Raw genomic sequence first — 16,033 nt, 5'->3', positions numbered from 1 at the left:
TATGTCTTATCCCTGCCAAACAATAAGGACTCTTTGTTCAATTTACTTTTATAAATATCATCTGTATAAATGTATTTTTTATACAAATTCATTGATTTGTGTGAAGGACAGGTAGGTAGTTCAGCAGCCAGTTCGTCAGGCAGCACAGAAAGTCCTTGATCAGCACAGACCCAAATTCAGCTACATCCTTCTCACAGCTGGGTGTGCAGTAAACGCACATATTCATGCGTGTGCACAGCCACAGACAGTACCATGAATGCACAGGGGGGTTATTTACATTTTTAAAAAGCATTTTGTTTTCTTATGTATGGTTTTGGTATTTATCAGTGGATATAACACTTATTTCTGTATATCCCATTCCCATACTGTCAAGCAAGCAAATATTCCTGCTAGTCAATGGTAAAAGGCTATAGACTTTCTGAGACAGAGGTGGCAGCAGCCTGCAATTATTCCTGTTCCTCTTAGAGTCAACCATCAGACTACTAGCTTCTCTAGGGAATGTTGTGTTGCACAGAGGCAGAAAATACCCACAGATTTTGCTAGACGTATTTGATTTAAAGAATGTATCCCACAGGATGCCCTTCAGGATCAGGACTTTCCTCAAGAGTATTTCTTAACTCTATGGTGGCACCTACAGACTCTCAGCTTACTTTAGACAGCATTTTCTGTAACAATGGAGCAAAAGACCTGCTAAAAGAGGATGGTTTTAACGTCATTTTTAGCATTCAAATCCTTCCCTATCCACCATAAACGAGGTGTGGTGCGTGTGTTAAAAAACACAGCAGGCAAAATAAGAGTTAACTATTTAAGCAACCATGTTAAGTAAGACCTAATTAGTGCTAATCTCAGTTTTTCTTTTTTTGCCCCAGGAGCAGTAAGTGTGCACAGAGCAGGAGGTTTGGGGGAAGGAGGTTAAGAGAGGTCAGCCTACAATTAATTGCATCTTGTTTAGCTGGGTTGCTGCAGTTGACCTCAGTCCAATCTGTGGTGGGCTGACCCTGGCTGGAGGCCAGGTGCCCACCAAAGCCGCTCCATCACTGCCCTCATCAAGTGAACAGGAGAGAGAAAATACAATGAAAGACTCGTCGGTCAAGATAAGAACAGGGAGAGATCACTCACCAATTACCATCATGGGCAAAGCAGACTCCACTTGGGGAGATCAATTTAATTTATTACCAATCAAATCAGAGTAGGCTCCTCTCTCCATGGGCCACAGATCCTGCCAGGAGCCTGCTCCAGCACAGGATTCCCACAGGGACACAGCCTCCTTTGGGTATCTACCTGCTCCAGTATGGGGTCTTCCATGGGCTGCAAGTGGATCTGCTCCCCCATGGACCTCCATGGGCTGCAGAAGACAGCCTACCTCACCATGGTCTGCACCATGGGCTGCAGGGGAATCTCTGCTCCAGTGCCTGGAGCACCTCCTCCCTTCCTTCACTGACCTTTTTGGCTGCAGAGCTGTTTCTCTCGCATATTCTTGCTCCTTCCGCTGGCTGCAGTTGTGCAGTTTTCTTTTTCCCCTTCTTAACTATGTTATCCTGAATGCAGTGCCACCGTCACTGATGGGCTCAGCCTTGGCCAGTGTTGGGTCCCTCTTGGAGCTGGCCGGCATTAGCTTGGACGCAGGGGAAGCTTCTGGCAACTTCTTACAGAAGCCACCTCTGTAGCCCCCGCTACCAAAACCTTAACATGGAAACTGAATACAAAATCTTTAATTGCCATCTTGGTTTAAAACCCAAGATGGCAACACCATGCAAGATTTGTGCTCGCTCAGAGTTATGCTGTCTTCATTAGTCTCATTCTTCATCAAACATGTGTTTCATACGCAGCAATTCAGCTGTGGCATTGCACAGAGGTACAGTGATTCTTATATTGCCTAGTGCCAGGTGCTGCACTTCCACTTCATCCACAAAATGTGAAGATGGGCTATGCCCCTGTTTCCATCAAATCTGAGGGGAAATAGGATTGTGCAGCAACCTCAGGAGCAAGGGAAAACATTAAAAGACAGGTGGTTAACTAAAAAAAAGAGTGAAACATATGAAATGCTTTGAAGAAGTTGTCCTGGATGAAGGTTTCCAAGATTATCCTGAGGTGTGGCAGGGCTAAGCACTGCTGACCTGACGCATGCTGTGCCAGATGACCCACCAGAGGTTCTGTTCTTCCATCTTTAGTTTTTCACTTTTCAAAAGAGAGGTCTGACTGTGGTCGGCATTGAATCTATTTACAGATCTTGCGAAAAAATCTCTCAGAAATCCAAGTATTTCACTGCAGGGAGCAATGCGAGGAGAAGGTATTTTTGTGTCGATTTAAGGAGAAGGTATTTTTGTGTCAATTTCTCCTGAGGTTGCTCTGAAATTTATGAAAGAGGAGAAAACTGAAGCAAAAAGCTTTCCCTTAGGTGCCTCTGGAGGTAATACTGATTCAGGCTTAGTTTAATCACCATCCCTGGGTAAACTAATATTCACTAATCCACTCAAAATTGTCTTTTAAAGGAGATGAATTTATGGGATCCTTTCCCTGAAGAAAAGGGGGTTTGAAGAGGCACCCTCCACCCAACTGCCCTGAGTGAAAGGGTGCAAAGTGGAGCAGGCAGGGATCAAGATCTCAATGTCCCTTTTTCTCTCCATCAGGAAAGTCTCCTAAACCCTGGGTGTTCCCCCTCCATGGGGAATGAGGCTCTGTGTGGTTTTAGCTCATGAGCAAGACTGACAGGGTAAGTGATTGGTAATTTTAGGCTAAAGTTCACATGCGCCCATGGCAGAGCCAGAAGAGGGTTAGTATGGCTGTTTGCCCCCACATGTAGCTAAAGCAGAATCTGTCTGGGACAGAATGGGCTGAATTTGGAAATTCAGAGATTGTATCTTACTTCTCCCCATTCCTGCACCCCCCCTTAATTAATTGTCGCCCTTGTTTATATAGTCAGGCCTCTTTCATAGAGAAGCAGCAAAGTGATAGCTCATAGGAAAATCAGACTCATGCTCTTTGAACATGTATGTTCTTCTTATGTGGGCTCTTATACCTGTAGTTTGGTGACTTCGATTGTTCAGATGCATAACTAGGGTTAAGGTTGTTCACAGCTGGAGTGCTGCCAAATAAACAGCCAGGCAAAGGACCTCCTCTCACCCAAACACGGGAAGGGGCTGGGTAAACTTACAGTCAAACCCCTCCATGTTGTGCAGGGCACCAAGGGATGGGGAGGAGGAGTTGCAGAGGCAGAGCTCACTCCCTGAATGCAAGTCTCATGGGCCACCCATTGGCTCTTGCATGCTGAGGCTCAAAACACTCAAGTATGGCCGATTGCTCTTGCAAACAATGTGTCAGCCCCAAAAATTTCCCAGGGCAGCAATACAGGGGGGCTGGATGGATGGGTACCCCTGGCTGGCTGCACCAAGCTGCTTCCTGGGGTGTACCACTGTCCCTGTGTCACCTCGGTCACCTTGGCCACCCTGCTCAGGACAATTGATTTTTTGGTCTCTCCTCGGAACAAATACAGAGGATTCAGCCTCTCACAGAGAGCAGGTACAGCTGACAGCCGGCTGCTCTCATCAGAGCAATCGACTAAAATTAATTAAATTAATACAGAGCAATTAGTGTTGCCACCTTCCTGAAGCCTGCTGCTACATGACCTGTCTGTGGCTGGGATGTCACCAACTTCCCTTGGGAAAACTGTGCCTGGGAGCACATTGCTCCTGCCAGAATGACCCGAACTATTGTGCTCGTTAAAGGAGAGGAAGGGAAAGATGGTTATATAGAGGGGGGTTGTGCTGAGGTGAAATTGCTCTAATAGGCTACATCAAGACCCCAAAGTGTCCAGTCCTGAAGCGGTGTGACTTTCCTGCAGTGCTTCCAACCAGGTTGCTAAATACTCCCTGCCGTTATCCATTATTATTTTTGCGCTTGTTGTGAATACCTGTGTGATTCAAGGTAGTCACACTTTGCTCCTCCAAAGTGCTCTGCTACAGAAGATGGGGGAAAACCCCAGTACTACACAAAATGCAACCTCCCAGCAGGCCAGTGGGGCAGGGGAGTATTGTGCAGAGGCAAGAAGGGGCTGATGGCTTGCTCGAGGCTCAGGCTGGCTGTGGTACAGCCAGTGGGTACGGCTGCCAAGCGATACTCACCCCAGGATGAAATGGCAACTGGAGCTCAGTGAGTGTGTGTGACCCTTGTTCATGGTGCAGCTGGGATTCCTGCCCTGCTTGTGGGCCAGTTGCTGCCATCTCCGCTAGTTGAAGGGTTTCTCCAGCATTCCCCACAAGGAGCAAAACTGGAAAAGATTTCATAAAAATGGGATGGAGGGAGGTAAAGGAGCAAGGGATAAACCCCACCTTGGCTGGTTCAGCTCTGCAAGGGGAGACCTGCCCTGAAAAAGGAACCAGCTAAACCCATCCAACCCAAGTAATGAGATTCTATGTTCAGGCTGAGCCATTGCTTTTTAAATGTTTGCTGGGGCGCTTGCGGGGAATGGGAATGAAGAGAGATGCTGGAGCTGCAGCTGCCAGGCTCTCAGAGGAAGACACTGATCTAAGCATTTTGAATGCAGTTTGTTTGTATTTTTCCTAATCTGACCGTATTATTTATACAAGGGTATACACTATATTTTAAGGAAGCATATCTCTGAGGAGAATTAAAAAAAAGCATTTACTTAACAAATCATGTCTGCTTCTCAAGTAAATCTCTGATCTAATGCAAGGAACCATACATATTTAAACTTGGGAGTTGTTTTTCTATGTATGATTAACACAGATTTCTAATGTATATGGTGTCGCTTCTCCTGCTAGCTGCAACCTGCTTCATAACTCTAGAAGGGAAATTTTAGTGCTGTCTATTGAACTGCGACAGAGACAAAGGAAATTTTAGAGGACAAATGAAGGATGCTCTTGAAAACCAGGGCTGTTAATTGGTACTCTGCTCTGTATTGATCTCACTTTTCTGCTTCTGAATTTGACTGAGATTCTGCAACCTCAGCCCAGGCAGATTGCCATTAAAAAGCTTTTGTCTGCATTAACCCAGCAGTATTAAACCCTCTGTGGTTCTGATATCCACTTTCTGAAATGCTTTTCCTTTTTGCACCAGAGATGCCCATCCAGCAGACTTTCTGTTGTTCCATACCCTACCCTAAGAACACAGGAATTTTCCCATTCAACTGGTCTATTAAAAATTGTCCAGCATTCCCTGAAAAAACACCACCCATATGGCTTGCAAAGCACTGCTTAGTCTTTTTGCAATTTAATGTTTCATTCTGCAGAACTGCTGATAGTGTTGTAGCTTCAAGTTTCTCCACATTAATTGCAATGATATTTTTCAGTCTTTTCCTGCCAACCAAGCTGCTGGCTTTTGATCAGAAATCACATGTGTGCTAGAAAGAAGCGGATTGCTGTCAGCTGGCTCCCATCTGTTTTGCCAGGGAGGGAAGGGTGAGGTGCACAACATGGGGCTTCTGCCACTGGGGAAGGAAGAGGCGTAAGATGTGCAAGGTATATGAAAGTAAGTGGTAAACAGGGGCTTAAAACCCCAATAACCAAACCCAGAGGCCCTATTTTACACGATATTGGACTTGAATGGAGTAGAATTATTCCATCCTGGACTCACTGCTGAGCTGAGGACTGACCATAGACTGCCCACCTTCCTGCGCCGCAGTGTCACTGTATGCAAACTGGAGATAAAGATGCCAGACTCCTTTATAAAGTGCTTTTGGAACTGCTGATGAAAAGCAGTAGGCATTATGTGCATGCAAAATGCCTTATTTGTCATGATGTGGCATCTTATACAGTCAGCCCTATGGGGCACGTTAAAAACGATTGCTGTGGAATGAAAAGGCACTGATATATATGTAACCAATGGGTGAAGAGGCAGTCTGAGACGAGAGAAGATCAACACGGTTACCGCTAACTTGGGCTGATTTTGCCGAGGTGAGCAGCTCCAGAGAGGAGCCTTCAACCCCTCAGCGAGGGCAACCCCATGTCCCGGAGCCTCGGTCCTGAGCAGCGAGAGCCCCTGAGGGAGACCCGAGCTCTCGACAGGCCTTGCCCAGGAGCCGCAGCTCCACTGACGGGAGCAGGGAGTCATCGGAGTGACGGCACCGCCTGAGCGGGCGTGAAACATCTCCCAGGGAGCAAGCACTTGGCTCAGGATAGAGCCCGCTCCGGGAGCTCTGCTGTGGGCTGCCATGGCGTTGGCAGCGGCTGCACCAGACACAACCATGTGAGGGGAGCTGCAGCGCAGAGCTCGGGTGCAGAACAAGTGCCTCGCTGGTTCCGTTGGGGGCGAGGTGCGCAACGGGCAGGGCTGCGCTCGTGCGCCCTGGTGGAGGTCCTGCAGCAGGGGCTGAGCTGCGAGGACACTGCAGAGCTGAAAGCTGTCCCAGACTGTGCAGGAGCCACAAGTATCCACCCACAGCGCATACAGAAAAGAAGGAGGGCGCTAACCCAGGAAGCTGGGAGCTAGTAACAAAAAAAAAAAAAGGACGAAGAGGTGATTGTCCTGCTGTAATCAGCGCTGGTGCAGGGCTCACCTTGAGCACTGGGTGCTGTTCTAGGCCCCACCGTTCAAGAAGAACACGAAGGTCCTTGAATGCCTCCAGAGGAGGGCCAACAAAGCTGGTGACAGGGCTGGAAGGCATGTCCTGAGAGAGCGGCTGAGGACGCTGGGTTTGTCTAGTTGGGAGAAAAGGAGGCTGAGGGGTGACCTCATTGCTCTCTACAGCTCTTCCCAAGGAGGGAAATGGAGAGGGAGGTGCTGATCTCTTCTCGCTGGCATCCATTGATAGGACGTGTGGGAATGGTTCAGAGCTGCGCCCGGGGCAGTTTAGAGTAGACATGAGGAAGCATTTCTCTACCTAGAGGGTGGCCAAAAACTGGAACAGGCTTCCTAGAGAGGTGACCAGTGCCCTGTGCCCATCAGTGCTTCAGAGGCATTTGGACAACAACCTTAATAACATGCTTGAACTTTTGGCCAGCCCCGAAGTGGTCGAGCGGTTGGACTTGATGATCATTGCAGGTCTCTTCCAACTTCCTTTTTTTTTCTCCCTGCTTCCTTCTTTCCCGAACAGTGCATGCTGAGGAAATACCGGATGCATTTCTTCCAGCCCTGCGCTAGCGGAAGGGATTGCATGGGTATCATGTCCCATCAGAGGCATTGGCTCTGTCACTTTGTGGGGAGGAGGCCTGTGCCTTCTAACGGGGGTGAGAGATGTCGATTGTCTCTGGACGATTTGGGCATCTGAACAGATTTGCAAAAAACATGTGTGAACTGGTGTTTGAAACTCTTCTGTGTTCATCCAGTTTCTTTGGGTTTTCCATGGTATAGCAAAAGACCACGTCTTTGACATCAGTGAGGCTCAAAGATCAAGTCTTCGGCCTGGAGCAGGATGTGCTCCTGAACTAAATGGTTGCAAATCTTGTTTATGTGGGCAACACCTGCTCATTTCCTTGTGATTTCTCCCACTCCCAACCCCACCCCTCCCCCAGATACTGGTTTTTAAAAATGCTGGAGTTGTCGCTTTTGGAGAAACAGAACAAAACACGAGAGCCTGAGAACAACGACACTCCATCAGGAGTCCATCTGGCCCAACACTCTCTCTCCAGCGGCACCTCATACGTGTCTAAAGGAGAGTCTAGGAGGAGTGCAGGTCTGCTTCTGTCAGGGTGCAGGGGGTGTTCATAGGCCTCAATGCCTGGGGCCGGCCTCCCTTGGGACCTGCACTGCACATAGCCCCTCAGACCTTGTCATGCAGAACTACACACGTAACATGTCACAGCTGTTCTGTTCTATTCCGTCCCGTTCCGTTGGGTTCCATTCCATTCTCTTCTGTTCTCTTCTATTCCGTTCCATTCCCTGCACTCACAGTGAGTTGTATAATGATGAGACTACAATTTACCTGAATGCCAAGGGGTTTTCAGCACTAAAACCACTTTCAAAGACACAAATGAGAAGGTTACAGGTGGAAAGAGCATTTTATTTTTTATGAATAAGCAGTTATTTTATTTATCTTATTTTAGTTTAGTTTAGTTTAGCTCAGTTTAGTTTAGTTAATTTTAGTCTAGTTTAGATTTGATTTTCTTTTCTCAATCCTTCAGAGCTGATGCTCACAAGCATTAAGACGACGCACATGCGCAGCCAGCAGCAGGCTGACGCATCCTTCAGTTTAGCTTGACAAAACATCCCTTGCAGCCTGACAAAGGGAAGCCAGGGCAGGAGCGGTGCCATGGTGGTGCGAGAGCAGTGGAAGAACCCAGCCAGAATGGGCCGGGGAAGACCTGACAAGGGGGGGTGCTCAATGCTACAGAGGACAGCACCAAGTCCCGGGGCCACGCAGGGGCCACACTGGGAGTGAGTCCCGGGGCCACGCAGGGGCCACACTGGGAGTGAGTCCCGGGGCCACGCAGGGGCCACGCTGGGAGTGAGTCCCGGGGCCACGCTGGGGCCACGCTGGGAGTGAGTCCCGGGCCACGCTGGGGCCACGCTGGGAGTGAGTCCCGAGGCCACGCTGGGGCCACCCTGGGAGTCCAGAAGACTGCCTCCCCCCGGATGCGGGGCACAAGGGCCGGCTGCGTGGAGCACGAGCAGCAGCCTTTGGGCCACAATAGCCCAAAGGAGCCCCATGGAGGGGCTGGCTCGGCTGCAGAGGAAGGCAAAAAACCCCGGGACACTTGCTAGTCCACCCTGGGGAGAAAAAAGCCTTCCCCCCCCAGCTGCAGGACACGAGGGGCCGCTTTCGTGGTGCATGAGCACCAGGCGATAACCCAGAGCACCGGGACCAGAGGAGCCCTGACAAGTGGTCATGCTCAGTGCTCAGAGGAAGGCAAAAACCCCCGGGGCCAGGGCCAATCTGCCCCGGGGAAAATTCCTTCCTGACCCCAGCACTGGCGATCGGCTACTCCCTGAGCATGTGAGCAAGACCTGCTCCTGGTCCACAGGCCGGTTATGCCTCTAAGGGGACGCTGGACCTGCCATTGCTGCCTCCACCTGGAGCCGTCTCAGGGGCTTCCAAGAACAGCAAAATGCCGCTGGCCTGGTCAACCCTGGCGGCAAGAATCCTTCCTGTGCCTGGCAGTGGGAGCTCCAAAGCGCTGGGGGAGGGCACTGGGCCATCTGTGCATCCTGTTTCTAATGGCTACTGCCGCTATCTCCCCAGAAGATGAGGGCGGCGAGCTCCCCGAAGACTGAAGCAGGATTTCCATCTCTCAGGTGAGCTACGAGTGTGGCCCTCCAGGAGCTAGAATTGCAGCAGAGAAACCTGAAGGAATCCCTCTGGGATGCCTTCAGGCTGCCAGCTCTGTCCTGGTGGCAGAGCCGGGCACTCTGGCAGTGGGACACGGGAGGATGCTGCTTTATATTGCCCCAGAGCACTGTGATGCTGTGCTGGCGGGTGGCGGCACTATGACACAGGGATGACGGGGCCCCGCAGCCCTGCCCAGCGCAGCCCTGCTGCTGCCCCTTTGCCCAGCATCCCTTGGAGAAAGGCCTTTGGGGTGCTGCTGGCCCTGAGGCAGTGGCTGTGCCCAGGAGCCCAGGGGGATGTCCCTGCCCATGGCGGCCACGCACTGGGCACCGCTGCAGGGTGACCCTGTAGATTAATCTGTATGTTCAGACTGTATCAATAAAGGCTTTTATACCACGTACAGTCATTTGACTGTGGCCATCCCCGAGGTGAAATAAAGGGGTTTTGGTTCCCTCTCCATGAACTTTGCAGAAACGTAGAGAGCCTACAGGATTTCCTCACCGTTCCTTACCAACACAGCAAGTGGCATTTGCTAGTACGCTGCTTATGGTGAGGTCTTCTTCTTGGAAAGAAGAAGAATTTAAGAAATCTCTTCTGCGTTTGTTACACAGGGTGCTCAGATATTTGCTTGTGTTTATTAACGTTCATGTGTCTAGTTGGGGCTTTACCTCTTGTATTACTGCTTGAATGCAACACTTCACTGACTGCTGCCTAATTCCGTGTTCTTGATAGCTCAATAAAGTGTTCTGATCCCAATTCGGTCTAAACCGCGTGGACTGAGCAGCTTTTCCCTGCAACACTCGGGGAAAAACACGTAACTGACTCAGTTGTGTAGAACAGTTTTAATACCCTCAGCTAAGTGTCACGGAAGGGCACTGTACAGAGGGCAGAGATTTAGAGATTGGCAACAAATCTCCCCAGCACATTCGCTGAAATCCTTGAAATGCAGAATGACCGCTGGTCTCTCTCCCCTCGGCTTATTTCTTGAGTGGTCTATCGGGGGCGGGGGGGGAAGGGAAAGTCACCGAGTTTGTCATTGGAGATATGTCGGTGTAGGCTGCAGAAGACAGCCGCAGCTGGGTTCCTATCTGAAATGAGGAAATTTTTGTGTCTGTCTGAACAAACGGTTCTTTCAGGCAAAACACCTGTGCTTTTCACATACAATAGTAGAAAATGCTAGTGTCCCTGCCCAGTTCTGGTAGAAAGCGAGCAGAATCACCTCTTGGAAACAACAAGGAACAAACCAATACACACAAACAGAAACACACCCTTCCCTGTCTGTAGCTCTATCATCTCTGTATCTCTACGCCTCTATCTACATCTCTATCTCTACCTACCTATCTCCTGCGTTAGTGCGAATAAATCCTCACATCACAGCAGTGCTGGTAAGTGCAGTGGAGGGCGTGTGCTGAGGACACCACTTTGAAACACCAGAGCTGCAGCCAAGGCAAAGGGAGACAAGCTGGAGGGAACTGCAGCAGCGACGCTGTTGCAAAAGCCTTCGTAAGCGGAGGCAGGAAAGAGGAGAAGCCGTGAAGAGACAGCTTGATGCCGATTGACACGGTGTCCAAAGGGAAGGGTGGGCTCTAGAAGGAAAGGATCAAGAACTAGTGACCTCGCTAGATGGGAGAAGAGCCGGGCCACGGCGAAAAGGAGGCGACGGATTGAAATCTCTTCTCTGTGTTACAGAAACACATTGCCTGCTCGGGCAGGGGAAGTACTGACGAGTTTTGCTCTGGCGGGCAAAGGACTGGTGTCCTTTGGCGCAGGTTGGCATGTCCATTCATGGGCCCCAATGGTAGCCCTGTACCCATGGTCCTTTACAGAAAAATATCTCCTTTCTAGTTTCGCAGGAATGTGCCTGTTTATGTCAATAAGTCAAATCAATGGAAACTAACTGAAAACCCAAACTGCAACTCTGCTCACATAATCCACACCGAATTAGTTAATAAAAGCACTATTTCTTAGTTATGCAAAAAGGTTTCCTTTCTAGAACCGTGATTTCACCAATAGACCCTTTTCTGAAATACGAAGGCTTAAAGCTTGTCGACAGGTTTTTTGGTTTCAGGTCAATTGTATGAAATGATGGTAAACAATCCACTGAACACAAAACCCTGAATTTCAGTGCAGTCAGCTGTGGGGTCTGGCGGAATCATTAGTCCTCACTTTATTCATTATAACATCTCCTTTATTGTTGGAAACGTAAAACTGCCATGCAACTCCATGCGATCATCAGGCACAGTGAACATGGGTCCACAAAGGGAAAGTCCTGTTTAGCTGATTTGGGATCCTCCTGTGAAAAGGTCACCTGCCTAGTGAGTGAAGGGATGGTGCTGGATGCAGTTTTTCCAGGTTTCAGTGAGGCTTTTGTTCCTGTCGCTCCCGGCATCCTTCTGGACACATAGTCCAGCTGTGAGATGAAGGGGCACATGGTGCACTGAGTGAGGAACTGGCTGAATGGCAGGGTCAGAGGGTTGTAGTGAATGGGGCTACATCTGCCTGCTACCTGGTCACCAGTGGTGTTCCTCAGGGACCAATTCTAGGTCTAGTGCTGTTCAATGTCCTTATCGATGATCTGGATACAGGAGTTGAATGCATCATTGGCAAGGTTGCTGATGATGCTAAGCTGAGAGGTGCTGTTGGCTCTCTTGAGGGACAAGAGGTCTTGCAGAGTGATCTAGACAGACTGGAGCATTGGGCAATCATCAATGGCATGAAACCGAACAAGAGCAGATGCTGAATCCTGCAGCCGGGATGGAGGACTGCCAGCTGCAAGTGTAAAGTGGGAGCGGGGTGGCTGGAGAGCAGTCCTGCAGAAAGGGACCTGGAGGTGCTGGTTGGCAGCAGGCTCAGTGTGAGCCAGCCATGTGCCCTGGCAGCCGAGAGGGCAAACCACATCCTGGGGTGCATCGCACACAGCATGACCTGCCAGTTAGAGGAGGTGATTGTCCTGCTGTAATCAGCGCTGGTGCAGGCTCACCTTGAGCACTGGGTGCTGTTCTAGGCCCCACCGTTCAAGAAGAACACGAAGGTCCTTGAATGCCTCCAGAGGAGGGCAACAAAGCTGGTGACAGGGCTGGAAGGCATGTCCTGAGAGGAGCGGCTGAGGACGCTGGGTTTGTCTAGTTGGGAGAAAAGGAGGCTGAGGGGCGACCTCATTGCTCTCTACAGCTCTTCCCAAGGAGGGGAAATGGAGAGGGAGGTGCTGATCTCTTCTCGCTGGCATCCATTGATAGGACGTGTGGGAATGGTTCAGAGCTGCGCCCGGGGCAGTTTAGAGTAGACATGAGGAAGCATTTCTTTACCTAGAGGGTGGCCAAAAACTGGAACAGGCTTCCTAGAGAGGTGACCAGTGCCCTGTGCCCATCAGTGCTTCAGAGGCATTTGGACAACAACCTTAATAACATGCTTGAACTTTTGGCCAGCCCCGAAGTGGTCGAGCGGTTGGACTTGATGATCATTGCAGGTCTCTTCCAACTTCCTTTTTTTTCTCCCTGCTTCCTTCTTTCCCGAACAGTGCATGCTGAGGAAATACCGGATGGCATTTCTTCCAGCCCTGCGCTAGCGGAAGGGATTGCATGGGTATCATGTCCCATCAGAGGCATTGGCTCTGTCACTTTGTGGGGAGGAGGCCTGTGCCTTCTAACGGGGGTGAGAGATGTCGATTGTCTCTGGACGATTTGGGCATCTGAACAGATTTGCAAAAACATGTGTGAACTGGTGTTTGAAACTCTTCTGTGTTCATCCAGTTTCTTTGGGTTTCCATGGTATAGCAAAAGACCACGTCTTTGACATCAGTGAGGCTCAAAGATCAAGTCTTCGGCCTGGAGCAGGATGTGCTCCTGAACTAAATGGTTGCAAATCTTGTTTATGTGGGCAACACCTGCTCATTTCCTTGTGATTTCCTCCCACTCCCAACCCCACCCCTCCCCCAGATACTGGTTTTTAAAAATGCTGGAGTTGTCGCTTTTGGAGAAACAGAACAAAACACGAGAGCCTGAGAACAACGACACTCCATCAGGAGTCCATCTGGCCCAACACTCTCTCTCCAGCGGCACCTCATACGTGTCTAAAGGAGAGTCTAGGAGGAGTGCAGGTCTGCTTCTGTCAGGGTGCAGGGGGTGTTCATAGGCCTCAATGCCTGGGGCCGGCCTCCCTTGGGACCTGCACTGCACATAGCCCCTCAGACCTTGTCATGCAGAACTACACACGTAACATGTCACAGCTGTTCTGTTCTATTCCGTCCCGTTCCGTTGGGTTCCATTCCATTCTCTTCTGTTCTCTTCTATTCCGTTCCATTCCCTGCACTCACAGTGAGTTGTATAATGATGAGACTACAATTTACCTGAAATGCCAAGGGGTTTTCAGCACTAAAACCACTTCAAAGACACAAATGAGAAAGGTTACAGGTGGAAAGAGCATTTTATTTTTATGAATAAGCAGTTATTTTATTTATCTTATTTTAGTTTAGTTTAGTTTAGCTCAGTTTAGTTTAGTTAATTTTAGTCTAGTTTAGATTTGATTTTCTTTTTCTCAATCCTTCAGAGCTGATGCTCACAAGCATTAAAGACGACGCACATGCGCAGCCAGCAGCAGGCTGACGCATCCTTCAGTTTAGCTTGACAAAACATCCCTTGCAGCCTGACAAAGGGAAGCCAGGGCAGGAGCGGTGCCATGGTGGTGCGAGAGCAGTGGAAGAACCCAGCCAGAATGGGCCGGGGAAGACCTGACAAGGGGGGGTGCTCAATGCTACAGAGGACAGCACCAAGTCCCGGGGCCACGCAGGGGCCACACTGGGAGTGAGTCCCGGGGCCACGCAGGGGCCACACTGGGAGTGAGTCCCGGGGCCACGCAGGGGCCACGCTGGGAGTGAGTCCCGGGGCCACGCGGGGCCACGCTGGGAGTGAGTCCCGGGGCCACGCTGGGGCCACGCTGGGAGTGAGTCCCGAGGCCACGCTGGGGCCACCCTGGGAGTCCAGAAGGCTGCCTCCCCCCGGATGCGGGGCACAAGGGCCGGCTGCGTGGAGCACGAGCAGCAGCCTTTGGGCCACAATAGCCCAAAGGAGCCCCATGGAGGGGCTGGCTCGGCTGCAGAGGAAGGCAAAAAACCCCGGGGACACTTGCTAGTCCACCCTGGGGAGAAAAAAGCCTTCCCCCCCAGCTGCAGGACACGAGGGGCCGCTTTCGTGGTGCATGAGCACCAGGCGATAACCCAGAGCACCGGGACCAGAGGAGCCCTGACAAGTGGTCATGCTCAGTGCTCAGAGGAAGGCAAAAAACCCCCGGGGCCAGGGCCAATCTGCCCCGGGGGAAAATTCCTTCCTGACCCCAGCACTGGCGATCGGCTACTCCCTGAGCATGTGAGCAAGACCTGCTCCTGGTCCACGGGCCGGTTATGCCTCTAAGGGGACGCTGGACCTGCCATTGCTGCCTCCACCTGGAGCCGTCTCAGGGGCTTCCAAGAACAGCAAAATGCCGCTGGCCTGGTCAACCCTGGCGGCAAAGAATCCTTCCTGTGCCTGGCAGTGGGAGCTCCAAAGCGCTGGGGGGAGGGCACTGGGCCATCTGTGCATCCTGTTTCTAATGGCTACTGCCGCTATCTCCCCAGAAGATGAGGGCGGCGAGCTCCCCGAAGACTGAAGCAGGATTTCCATCTCTCAGGTGAGCTACGAGTGTGGCCCCTCCAGGAGCTAGAATTGCAGCAGAGAACCTGAAGGAATCCCTCTGGGATGCCTTCAGGCTGCCAGCTCTGTCCTGGTGGCAGAGCCGGGCACTCTGGCAGTGGGACACGGGAGGATGCTGCTTTATATTGCCCCAGAGCACTGTGATGCTGTGCTGGCGGGTGGCGGCACTATGACACAGGGATGACGGGGCCCCCGCAGCCCTGCCCAGCGCAGCCCTGCTGCTGCCCCTTTGCCCAGCATCCCTTGGAGAAAGGCCTTTGGGGTGCTGCTGGCCCTGAGGCAGTGGCTGTGCCCAGGAGGCCCAGGGGGATGTCCCTGCCCATGGCGGCCACGCACTGGGCACCGCTGCAGGGTGACCCTGTAGATTAATCTGTATGTTCAGACTGTATCAATAAAGGCTTTTATACCACGTACAGTCATTTGACTGTGGCCATCCCCGAGGTGAAAGAAAGGGGTTTTGGTTCCCTCTCCATGAACTTTGCAGAAACGTAGAGAGCCTACAGGATTTCCTCACCGTTCCTTACCAACACAGCAAGTGGCATTTGCTAGTACGCTGCTTATGGTGAGGTCTTCTTCTTGGAAAGAAGAAGAATTTAAGAAATCTCTTCTGCGTTTGTTACACAGGGTGCTCAGATATTTGCTTGTGTTTATTAACGTTCATGTGTCTAGTTTGGGGCTTTACCTCTTGTATTACTGCTTGAATGCAACACTTCACTGACTGCTGCCTAATTCCGTGTTCTTGATAGCTCAATAAAGTGTTCTGATCCCAATTCGGTCTAAACCGCGTGGACTGAGCAGCTTTTCCCTGCAACACTCGGGAAAAACACGTAACTGACTCAGTTGTGTAGAACAGTTTTAATACCCTCAGCTAAGTGTCACGGAAGGGCACTGTACAGAGGGCAGAGATTTAGAGATTGGCAACAAATCTCCCCAGCACATTCGCTGAAATCCTTGAAATGCAGAATGACCGCTGGTCTCTCTCCCCTCGGCTTATTTCTTGAGTGGTCTATCGGGGGCGGGGGGGGGAAGGGAAAGTCACCGAGTTTGTCATTGGAGATATGTCGGTGTAGGCTGCAGAAGACAGCCGCAGCTGGGTTCCTATCTGAAATGAGGAAATTTTTGTGTC

Source organism: Strigops habroptila, chromosome 1, assembly GCF_004027225.2.
Source record: "Strigops habroptila isolate Jane chromosome 1, bStrHab1.2.pri, whole genome shotgun sequence".
Classification (NCBI taxonomy): domain Eukaryota; kingdom Metazoa; phylum Chordata; class Aves; order Psittaciformes; family Psittacidae; genus Strigops; species Strigops habroptila.
This window is presented reverse-complemented; position numbering follows the sequence as displayed.